The sequence below is a fragment of the Halyomorpha halys genome, unplaced genomic scaffold (genome assembly GCF_000696795.3).
Source record: "Halyomorpha halys isolate HHAL.00 unplaced genomic scaffold, Hhal_1.1 Scaffold24.1, whole genome shotgun sequence".
Lineage (NCBI taxonomy): Eukaryota > Metazoa > Arthropoda > Insecta > Hemiptera > Pentatomidae > Halyomorpha > Halyomorpha halys.
The window spans coordinates 462,994-475,064 of record NW_027107648.1 but is presented as its reverse complement, the minus strand read 5'-3'; the positions used below and the strand labels follow the sequence as shown (position 1 = coordinate 475,064).

The 12,071-nt window shown below is 29.0% G+C and overlaps 1 long non-coding RNA gene across 1 annotated transcript; it reads right to left on the bottom strand.

Moving 5' to 3' along the window:
• Positions 1 to 2,281: 2,281 nt before the first annotated feature.
• LOC106682470 (uncharacterized) lies at positions 2,282 to 6,581 on the bottom strand. The gene is made up of 2 exons (XR_001343423.2): positions 6,441 to 6,581; positions 2,282 to 2,562 (listed from the first exon to the last, which is right to left on the bottom strand). It is a non-coding gene; the product is annotated as an uncharacterized lncRNA (long non-coding RNA).
• Positions 6,582 to 12,071: the final 5,490 nt, after the last annotated feature.

Below are 12,071 nucleotides of genomic sequence, written 5' to 3'. Positions count from 1 at the left end.
TATATAGATATAGCTTTAAATTGAGAATATATGTCTGTAGTTTGATGTAAGGCCCATAAAAAAACAATTTAACGAGAGTCCATATTTCCCATCCTGATCTCTTTAAAGTAGTAGAAAGTTAAAGATTATGGGTATGATTTGATATTACTCATAATGAATAAATATGCATGTTCATTTTTATAAGTGTGCATTTCGAGGAAATGTGGGATTTAAAGATATTTGCTGGAATTGAATTACAATTCTTAGTCTACTTTTAGATCAAATTATATGTTCAATATATAATAATTATTTATTTGGAATTGAATTATACATTAAAAAAATAAAATAAAATAATAAGTTTGTTCAAAACGCCAAAATGGAACTCCTTAAGACCCATCTGTGGCACTGAGAATTAATGTTATTGGATAGTTAGTGTATATTTAAGATAGTTATTACTAACTGTGCTGAAAAGTTGCCAATACATAAAAAATAATTTCTATAGGTCTAATATCTTCTTTTCGTTGCAACAAAAATTAACGTTTACAATACCAGCATATCTTCCTGGCTTAGCTAGGCAGAACCAAATGCAGTACGCCACGAATCGACGAGGCTATATCTGTCATCAAACTCGGAATTTAGTGAATCAGAAACCGGTTCAGAGAATCATTTCGTGTCATTCACCTGGACAAAATCAGATCATTTCCAACCGAAGAGCTAGGAAGCTCAATTTCTAGTTGATGTGAATTTCCACTCAATATTAGAATTTTTACAAATTTAGATTTTCTCGAAGAAACCAGATTTTGGTTAACTATGCTACCCATACAATCCATGAGGGGTGCAGTACTATGTAAGGAGTACTGTTACTTGACCAACGGTTGTGCAAGCATGTGATTTGGTTAGAATAATGCTCCTCCAGCAGATTTTTTCCCAATTAAGAACATTTTATGAGACTGAGAGGGGTCTCGAACCCACTGGGTTGACTCATGGCTACAGTAAAAGAATAAATAATTATCTATCACAGCCGGAGTCGAACCCGAGTCCTATGAGTTTATAACAGAATGCCTTACCGCTGAGCCACGCAACTCACAGGACGGTGTTATATTTTTGGATAGTTTAATCAAATATTTATAAAAATTTATTGTAATGAGTACACTTCTGAATTACTAAAGTAAATAAATATTTTTTGTAAGATGCGTTTGTGAATACTGACATGTTTATTAATGAGAAATTTATAATAAATGAACTGTGGGTATTAAGATTTGATAAAATAGTAATTTTATATCCTAGATAGGAGTTATTTGATATTCTATTGTAATGATCTCAGTATAAAAAATATTAAATAAAAATGGATTTTTATACTCGAAAATATAAAAATAAAAAAACAAACGAAAAATATAGGATTCGAAAATCCTCTGATTTATTGAGTTGTGACTAATTCATAGTATATGTGTATACATATATATGAAATATCGACTAAGTGTTCTTTCGATGTTATTTTAAATCATAAACTCCTTTAGAGCTGAAGAAAAAAAATTGAATTGTATGCCTGCGATTCAAAAAGGATATGTTTACTAATTGAAATTCTAATTATATTCATAGCATTCCTTATACAAAATTAAGAACTAGGATTGTGTTTTGATTCTGTATATTCTATTCCACCAAATAAAATATAATGATTTTCCTTTTGATCCTGAGAATAGAATGAATATGAAATAGTTTTCTTTTCTGAAATAACTATTTTTTTTCAAAAATAGTAATTTTGATATTGATTTCAATTTTGAACTGTTAAAAAGTAATAAATTCCATATAAATTTGTCTTCGTTCCGTCAAATCTGATAGTTGTAATTCTTCTGGAGGGCAGCTAGTAACATCACCTATTACTCTATAGCCATTTATATTCAAGACAAATCAGGCTTCCTTTGTTAATTCTGTTATTTGTTTTTTTACTATTATATAACTATATAATATTATACATCAAGAATAATAGGAATAGCGAATTTTTCTTGAAGATACTTGGCTATAAAACATAACATGGAATCCTGGAAATATAAGAGATATATAATTATAATTGCCTGTAGAACGTTTCATTTAATTAGAATATGTCATTAAACTAGTAACTGATATTAAACTCTTCAGCTAGTAAGCATTTGACAACTTATGATGGATATGATTTTTAATGTTTTTTTTTTTAATAATTATTACCATATCTTCCTGTGATAAATTGTACAAAATATCGTTCTGTGTATTTCGTGTTTGTTTTTTTTAATACCTTAATTAGACGGGTTCAATAAATAATACTCTGTTTTATAATTTTTTCTAAAAAGGTTTAATTTAAAAAAAATAAATTTTTTTTTGCATTTTTGACCGAAAATATGAAATGAAATGAGGGATGATGGGGGATGTCAGATGAGATGAATCTTTCGGATAATTTTAGTGATGATGTTCCTTCTTAACGAGGGGTACTGGATGGTAAGCGTGGAGGTTGTTGTTCTGGTAAGATTCGGCCTTCTCGTGGTGCTTGTGATGGTCCTGAGCGAAGACTCCACCAAGAGCGACGATAGCTACGACGAGCATGACGAAGAACTGTCAAAGGAGACGGAACAGAAATCTTTAATAACGTTATCCTTCAGCGGGCACGTTAGTAACGTTAGTGATTCGTTAATCCTTCAGGTTATACCAAGAGGCCGTGCATTATTTTAGAATGGATTAAAATGTATTAGTTGGAATTTTCATTTATATATATTGTGAGTTTCAGATTAATTTATTATATATTAAACGAAGGTTATTATTGTTATGAATCGGTCGAACGGTTAAGAGTTTTAGTGTCGGACTTAGAGATATGTTAGGTATTGGCTGTAGAAAGAGACTGCATGCAAGGAAGTTTATTAAAATTAGTAAGATTAGGAGAATATTATTGCTAAAATTATTTTAAATAAAATAAATAATTAATATAAATAAATTATATGACATTTCCTTATCCATCCACTTTGTAATATCCACATCTGAATATCCTTGAAATACATTTGAGGAGTTTTCCATCAACGCTTTTGAAAAAATATTATTTAAACAATATTATAGGAGCATCTCATGTAGATAAGTTAAATTTGTATTAATCATTTCAAAGAGAAAAATTTAAATTTTAAATAATTTTATTCTGTAGAATTTCGATTGTAAAATTATTTTTATTTTTCTGAAGTGGAAATATGAAATTTTGATTGAAAATTCCTCATTGGTTCTTTTAAATGCTTTTTTAGCTACTTGTTGGATTTAGTTTTCATTCTTTTTTTTAAGTTGAGCATTAAGAAAATACGAGAAGAAAAATTGTTTTGTTTTTTAAATATATTGGTAAAAAATCAAACTAAAACTAAACAGTCGATGATTGACATGAGGTTCTTGAATCAGTCGCTACATATATGTATATATGGTATGAGAATATTAGTGCTTTAGAAATTAGGAATGACAACTGGAGAGTTATGTTTTTTTTAAATAAAAAATTAAATAATTGATTAAACAATAAAATGGACGATATAATTTTTTCTATTAATATTTGAGCTCCATCGATTACAGACTCTTTTGATTTAAATTTATAGTGAAATAAGTGATATTTTATTTTTCTAAATGGACTGAATTAATTTTAAATTGACCAAATAAATATATATATTCTTTTATATAGGTCTATTGCATAAAAGAGATTCGACTTTTGTATCTTACATCAGATAGATTCGTTCCTCCTTTTCATAGTGAAATAACTATTGATATAAATGAATAATAAAGAAATAATTTTCTAAAGCGTACAGTTACTTTTATATTCATTGGTAAACTCAACTTTTCTTAGAACCTTTGAATAAAAATTATAATTTTTAATATTCTGATGCGTAAATAAGATTTATAAGTGCATATAGTCATTTATCTTCCTAGGAGACATGGAAGAGTCACTTGGCATTGACTGCCCACGGACAATGTACAGAAATAGAACACTTTTAGTGATTTCATTTTTAAGTTCTGCTAATAATTGTCGTATCTATTTTTTACCGGTGATGATACTTTGGGATTCCTAATAGACAGGAGATGCTATCGCGTGCGTGTGAGCTGAATTTGACTTGCACATAAGGGGTTACTGACCGCCAGTTCGCACGTTACGAATCCTAAGTTGTTTTTTTTTACATAACTGCGTATTTGATTCGAAATTTTAAGAATATTTATCAGAACCCCTTCGAAATAAAAGGAATATGAATTAAAAAATAATAATATATCAAAAAAATATAAATCCAATCATCCATAGCCCTGAACGAATGTGCCTAACTAGGTGGAGAAACGCCATTTTAATAATAACTTTTTAAGTAAAAGGATGTTGAAAAAATTGTTTTGAAATTTGAATTCTCTTGTCAAATGTGTTGATCAAGCTTGCTTAGGGGTCGCCACTGGAGCGGAAATTCATTGCAGCATCTTCATGAGCGGACTCCACGATTAAGAACAATGCTAGCTCGCTCTATCGGATTATGGGCGTACTAAAGGCCAAAGAAAAAAAAAAAAAATTATTTATGAAAATTTCTTAATTTAAAATATAACAGCATCGATACGAATATAACAAATTATAACATAAAATTATCGAATCGTTGTTATTGCTACAGACTTTGAGTAAAATTTAATCCTTGAATTTCAGAGAAAATATTTATTACCGTATATAATTTTGACGTATTTATTCATTGGCTCTCAAATCAAATCAAATCTTCTAATGATATCTGATTACTATTTGAACAGGCATACGTTGCCAGCGAGGAAAAAAAATTTTTTAGTTTAATTTCAGAATGATATACCTCTTATTTTGTAACCCGCTGACACAACCTGTTACAGCTATGCTTTATTATAATTTTTTTTTATATTGCCTGCCATTGGCTGTTAAAACATTGATCTACTTTCTTCGGGTGAAAGGTTCGAGTCACCGCAATCGAATCTATAGACTGATTATTTTTATAATTAACACTAATTAACAGACCGAGAAATGAGAAGTTGCAATAGATTTAGTAGTACTTCACCTTATTGAGCACGGAAAAGTTGGGAAAAACTATAACGTTGTTACCGAAACCATAAAAAATTGTCTTTTGAAAGCAACATAACAAAGAACACATGGCAAAAGAAATCAATTATCTACAGCTTTGTAGAGATTTTTACCTTTCTTAATTTTTCTCTTTTAGGCTAAGTTACGTAAATATACGTCTTCAAGGTTAGTAATTGTTCATTTAGTGAATACAAAGAATGAATGATAATTTGTACATTTATGAATATTATCTTGCGTATACGTTAAGTAGATATTTTATGATTATATATTTTTATAACAATTTTTACTGAACATAATATATTTTTTTTTGTTATTTTCAAAAACTTTCAATTCTCGGTCACCGCTTGTATTACATGCGAGACGAATGTGTTATGCGGGTAAGACTAGGGCGCTAGAATTTCCTGTACTGATCTATTACATTGCATTTTAATAGGACATATATTCCTAAAATCACTGAAATAATATTTATAAAAAATAAAACTGAAACATTATTCTGGAAAAGTTGTGATAGCTTATGAAGATATAATATAAGCTCATAATTTTGAATCTTAAACAATGAATTTCAATTTACGCAATCATACTACAATATTGTTGGAAGATAGTGTCGTCATTACTAATTACGTGGTGACTTTTGTTGTATTATCATGATTAATTTTAAATAAGAAATATTTTTAGAATCTTGCACTGTTAAAACTGAGGGTTCGATTCGGATCTGAAAGTTTTTAAATTTATATTTTTTTTTTCTTAGAGAGATTTTATTCTTTAAAAATTCTTTGAACGGATCGAGTATAAAGCTATAAATAAATCTTGATATGAATCCAGATAGAAGAATTATTTTTGAACATTTTGTTTTAAATTTAAATATTGTTAACAAATTAGAGATTGATTTATAGATGCTTTATCAAATTTCCTTCTTTTGGGTTTAAAATTTAAAGACTTAAAAAATACTTATTTTTTTATTTTCAAAGTTAAAAAATTATGAAAATCTGATTTTTTTTGGATTGATTTCATATTTCGGGCTAATGAGTTTATATCGATCATAACAGCTGATGTGAGCAATAATGGTTTTTTTTCCAATTCCGATATGTTAATTATTTATTAAAAAAAATATATATATATTCTATGACTGTATTTAAAAGTTTAATGTATTTTATATAATGAAAAAGATTATTTTTCGAAAGATGAGAATAAGAATTGTACTTTTGTAATTTGTAGCAAAACATTAAGATCAGGTATGCAAGCCTGTTCATTTTCGGGAGTAAAACTGTCATTTTCTTATATCGATATTCAGAAGTGATATATCGATTTTTGTAACCGAAATCGAATGAAACTAAAGTGGATAGATACTGAAAGACCCCTAAGTTGGAATCTATCGATATATTGGGACTATGTTATACCGTACCTTGAAGATTCCGTACATGGTGATGGTTGGTTGGTGGTGGTTGTGGTTGTTGAGAGAACAAGAAACAACTGATACCTTGGTCTGGCCAGGCCGAGGTATATATACAAGAAGTGGAGGGCCTACATCCCCTCCTGGGGTTGCTGTCACTCGCCCCTTCCTCGGCGGCCTTTCTCGAATCGATCTTACCACGGCCCCTCAAGGACCTCTTGTTGTAGGATATGTCGCCTTAGAAAAGGATTTTCGGAAATAATAATAAGAAAAATTTGTCAACAAAATTTACTATTACTAAATTAATTTTTGAAATCATTACGGGTAACCATCCTTACAATCAATCGATATTAGATTTCATAGAAAATAAAATTATTTAATTTAAGAGTAAGAAACAACACTTTATTCAAAAAGCAGTACCTCACAACTGAATTGGGTTGCTATATACAGCATACTTAGGATAGTTACAATAGACTATTGTTTAATATTCTTATTATAATAATCAGTGAATATTATTATTATTATTTTACGGATAATAAATCTGCTTCGCTATAACCAAGGAAGGGCCAGGAGTCCATTACTTGGAAAGGAAGTACTTACTAGCCCAACGGTTGTGCTAGGAGATGATTTGTTTAGGATCACCCTCGACGATCAGATTTTATATATATAAATAAAAATATGTAATACTTATTTTGTTTTTTATAATCTATTTATCTATGTTTACTACTGTATTATATTATATACAACCAGTAAATCTGATGTTAGTTAAAAAATGGCATGGTACAGACATGTGGGGGATCTACCCATTAATAAAACTCCATTAACATTTCTAAAATAAAAGATATCGGAGTCATCTTCTTCTCAGACATATAGGAGGATTATCAGGTAATAAAGGAAAAGCCAGATTAGAAACAAGTGGGTTTGGGTTGTTAGGAAGTTTATCATGGAAGGATTGTTATATGGTTCTGGCTAAATCGGCAACATATGAAACATTGAGGTCATGATGGATGATTTAATTTATGACAAAGTAAGGAGCATTAAGGATACGAAGGATTTTGAACTGTAAGTATTAGATAAGAGAGGAATGCGATGGTTTAGTGGAGCCCTAAAGCTCAACTTTGGGTGTTCTGATAGGCCTTATTACAGTCATGCAGACCAGTCTTTTGTAATTAATGGATTGTCAGTTTGGATCGTTTGTCTAGTAAATGTTGTAATAGTCGACGACCAGTTTCCTGTCTTTTTAGTCTTGTGTGAGGATTCCATGTCAGTCGTTTGTCGAGATGTAGTCCTAAGTAACGGATCTGTTCGACAGGAATAAGTGAGGTATTATTAAAGGATCCCATAGCAAGAGGTAATCTTAAAAATTTAGTTATTTTTTTTTTATTGAACAAAAAATGAAATTTTATTTTATAGTCATACAAATCAGTCTTTTGTAATTAATAGAAGTTTTGAACGCTTTTCTACTAGTGTTGTAATAATCAAAATATGAAATATATAGCGAAACATGTTTAGTTCCTTTATGAACGAAGGGTTTAAAAGAGATTTTGTTGTAATTGCCAATATTTTGTTATCAATAAGTTTTCAGAAAATGTTGTTTTACCTTAATGTGGGGGAGTTTAATTTAAAACAGGTTGCATCGAGGGGAGTATATTGCTGATTTTTGAATTATTTTAATATTAAATTGAAGTATTTGTATTTGGTGTCTAGACCGAAATAGATTGTAAAAGGAAACTGTAGGGAAAACAATTGTTTTTTTTCTATATTATTATACCATGTAATTATATGTAATTTATATATGTCCGATTACGGATTAATTGGTATGTTGTGTGATGTATCAACCTGATGTATTTAGGCAGCATAGATGAATAAAGTATTTCTCTCTCTCTCAGTTCGCTGTTATTTTTTAAACACGTAAACTCCTTATGGCTGAGGAATATTTGAACTGTGATGGAATATCTGATTTATATAGAATAAAATTCTTTTGAGGACTTAAGTTGTATTTAAAAAAAAAAAAAATATGGAAACATTTAAAAATATCATATTTTGCTCTACCTTCCTATGTTCTGTGCATGAAAGAGATCCATCAAAGGTTAAATTAGGGTTATCTATGGATTTTGAACAAAGAGTGAAAGTGGACTTAATGGACTTATAAAAATGTGATTATTATATCTGGTCGATGCTTTGTAAAAAGTATGGCTTCAGTTTTGTTTGGGTTCATTTTTAACTCCCATCTTAGGCAATCCTTATTTATTTTTTTAAATGTTGTTATAGGTGATTAACTATTGGGTCTTTTGGATACAAAGAGGTATACAGAGCTCCATCATGAGCGTATAAGGGTTTTGTTACTTGAAGGTGAGTTGGGAAGTCAGATATAAACAAATAATAAATTATTTTAAATATATTTTTTCCAATTTCTTGAGACAGGTAATTATTTATTGAATAAATAAAAAATTGTATCCTTGTATAGTCTCAACACTTTTTATTTAATCAACAGTCCAACGTTTCGGCCATCTCGGCCATCCTCAAGGACATCTAAATATTTAACAGCTTATATTATATATTTATTTGTAACATTTATAACAACAACATTATCACTAATGATATAACATACCTTCAATACAAATTCTCACCTCACATCAAAATTTAAAATTTGTTTTGCAGGCTATTCTGCCCAGGTCATTAATTATAAATTAAAACCTTATGAAAAAGTCAATTATTAGAGAGTCATATTTATTATTAATAAGCTTACCTAAGTTTATGTTTAGTTACCTATTTTTAAAAAAATCATAATTATTTAAAACTTCTAATTTTCAGGATATTCACAATATCACTACCATATAAACAAACTATTTATAAACTTCCACTCACTCAGGTCAGCCTTGTTTTAAATTGAATTTAAATTGAATTTTTTTCTCAATTGGTATTTATTCTAATTCTCAAAATTCATATTTAAATTAATTGTAAATAGTAACACATTTCTCCAATATTTTTATAAATTTATTTTGCTTAAAATCTCTGCATAATGTTGGTTTAAATTCCTAGTATTTGTTTTAAAATTAACTGTCTGATGTTCTCTGATATATAAATTGACTCAAGTATTTTTCTTTTGAACATATTGTTTTCTTTATGAAAAATTATGATGTTATAAATGTTACAAATGAATATATAATATAAGCTGTTAAATATTTAGATTGTCCTTGAGGATGGCCGAAATGGCCGAAACGTTGGTCTGTTGATGAAATAAAAAAATGTTGAGACTATACAAGGATACAATTTTTGATTTATTTAATAAATTAAATAATGTTGGTAATAGATAGGGGTTTTGTCGGTGACATATTGTTTTGTGTTGGAGAATTATAATGAATTAATTAAAGAATTATCATTATGTATTAATTAAGATTATTAAGTATTAACTAAAGTATTTATATTAATTATTAATTAATATATATATATATATCGTATCAATTAAAGTATCGTTATTAAGTATTAATTAAAATATAGAGCATTCATAAAGATCTGACAAACTGATTCGTCTATAAGACGCTGGAAGATAATTGGAGCATAATACGTGATATATCGGGTATATCCAGCGCAATATGCCATACTGAAAAACCATTTTATTTTTTTAGGCTTTATTTTTATAAAAACCCTAATCATCGGGAAGGCACAGTTTCTGTCGAGACTCTGAATTGTCCATTTTGAATACTCCCAGACCGATGGAGAAAAAAGTCAATTAATTTCATTCCAATTTTTGATTAGTTTGATCTGAACTATTATAATCGCTATTAAAAACTGATGAATCTGCCAAATATAGTTAGGGAAAATAAAAAATGTTTTAAAAAATTAATTTTTCATTCGGAATCTTGGAAACTACTAACAACACGAAAAAATCAAATGGAAGTTTTACTGGATTTACTAAAAGCTATAGTGGAGCTTTTTGGGTTATATAGTTTCTGAGATACAGTTTTTTGTAAAGCAACATTTCGAAAATCAAAAATTAGTTATTATTATAATTAAGTATTAATTAAAGTCTATTTATCAAGGAATTAATCATTGTCAGTTATTAATTAAAGTAACATTTTAAAGAATTAATTATATCATCATTATTATGGAATAATTAAAGTATAATAAAAAGTAATAATTACACTATCATTAAAATATTAATTAAAGTATCATTAATAAATATTATTGAATTACTCAGTTCATTAACTTTAAATGCTTTTAAATAGTTGGATATCCTTGTGACAGCCTAATTTTAAGAGAAAGATACCATTACTTCTTTAGTAAAAAATGTATACTTCCTCTAAAGTTTAGTTTATATCAATTTAGTTTATATCTCGAAATTCCAAATTTGACTTACATCGCTATTGCACAACAGACAGTGAATAAATTCATCAAAAACTACTATAATTTAATTACTTCATTTCAGAAAACTAAATTACAAAATTTGCTACTTTTTGATGACTTGAATATTTTTATAGCATACCATGTTCTAAGGAATTTGAAAAATTAAGGCCGAGTTTGAGGTGTTGTAAGCAGTAAAAATTAACATTGCCTTTCATTTCATAATTAAAATTACTTTGAATCTTATTAGCTTGTATTTATTATTGCTATTTAGTTAAAATTAATTTACTTAAATTTTTTAAAATAATTTATTGATTGTTATTTACAACTGTATAAAAATGTATATTTTATACAACAAGTAAATTTGCTGTGGGTGACATAGTGACATGATACAAACATATGGAGAAGCTACCCATTGATAGAACTCCAATAACAATCCTAGAGAAGATCTCAAGGCCATGTTCTTTTCAGACGCAGAGGATTATTAGGTAATGAAGGAGACGCGAGGCTAGAAACAAGTGGATTTGGGTGGTTGGGAAGTTTTCCTTGGAAGGATTGGTATCGGGTTCTGGCCAAATCGGCAACATATGGAACATTGAGGTCCCCATGGATGACTTGATTCGTGACAAAGTAAGGAGCATTACGGATTTTACGAAGGATTTTGGACTGAAAGGATTGGATTCGGGTGGAATTTGATGGTTTAGTGGAGCTCCAAAGCTCACCTCCGTATGTCCAGATAGGCCTTATTATAGTCACGTAGATTAGTCTTTTCTAATGGATTGGCAATTTAGACCGTTTGTCTAGTAAATGTTGTAATAGTCGGAATCGACGAGCAGTTTCCTGTCATTTTAGTCTTGTGTGAGGATTCCGTGTCAGTCGTTTGTCCAGATGTAGTCCTAAGTAATGGATCTGTTCGACAGTAATAAGTGGGGTATTACTATAGGATCCCATAGCAAGAGGTAATCTTAAAAATTTAATTATTTTTTTTTATTTGACAAAAAATGAAGTTTTATTTTAACTGTTGGGTTTTTTCTTTAATCTAATATGAATAAAATGGAGCGATTCAGTAGTTTTTATTCATCAGTGTACACTATAAATATGTCATAGAAAACTAAAAAAATTATTCGAAAGTATACTTTGGGTGGTAGACTCGATCAAAAGCCTGTTTTACATCGAGAAAGACTCTCTTGCGAAGAACATTCCTTGCTCCAATGAAGACGAGACAGCGTCCAACACACGATCTTTGCTGAATAGTGTAGTTCCAGCTTGATATCCAAACCAGTGGTCTTAACTATAGTT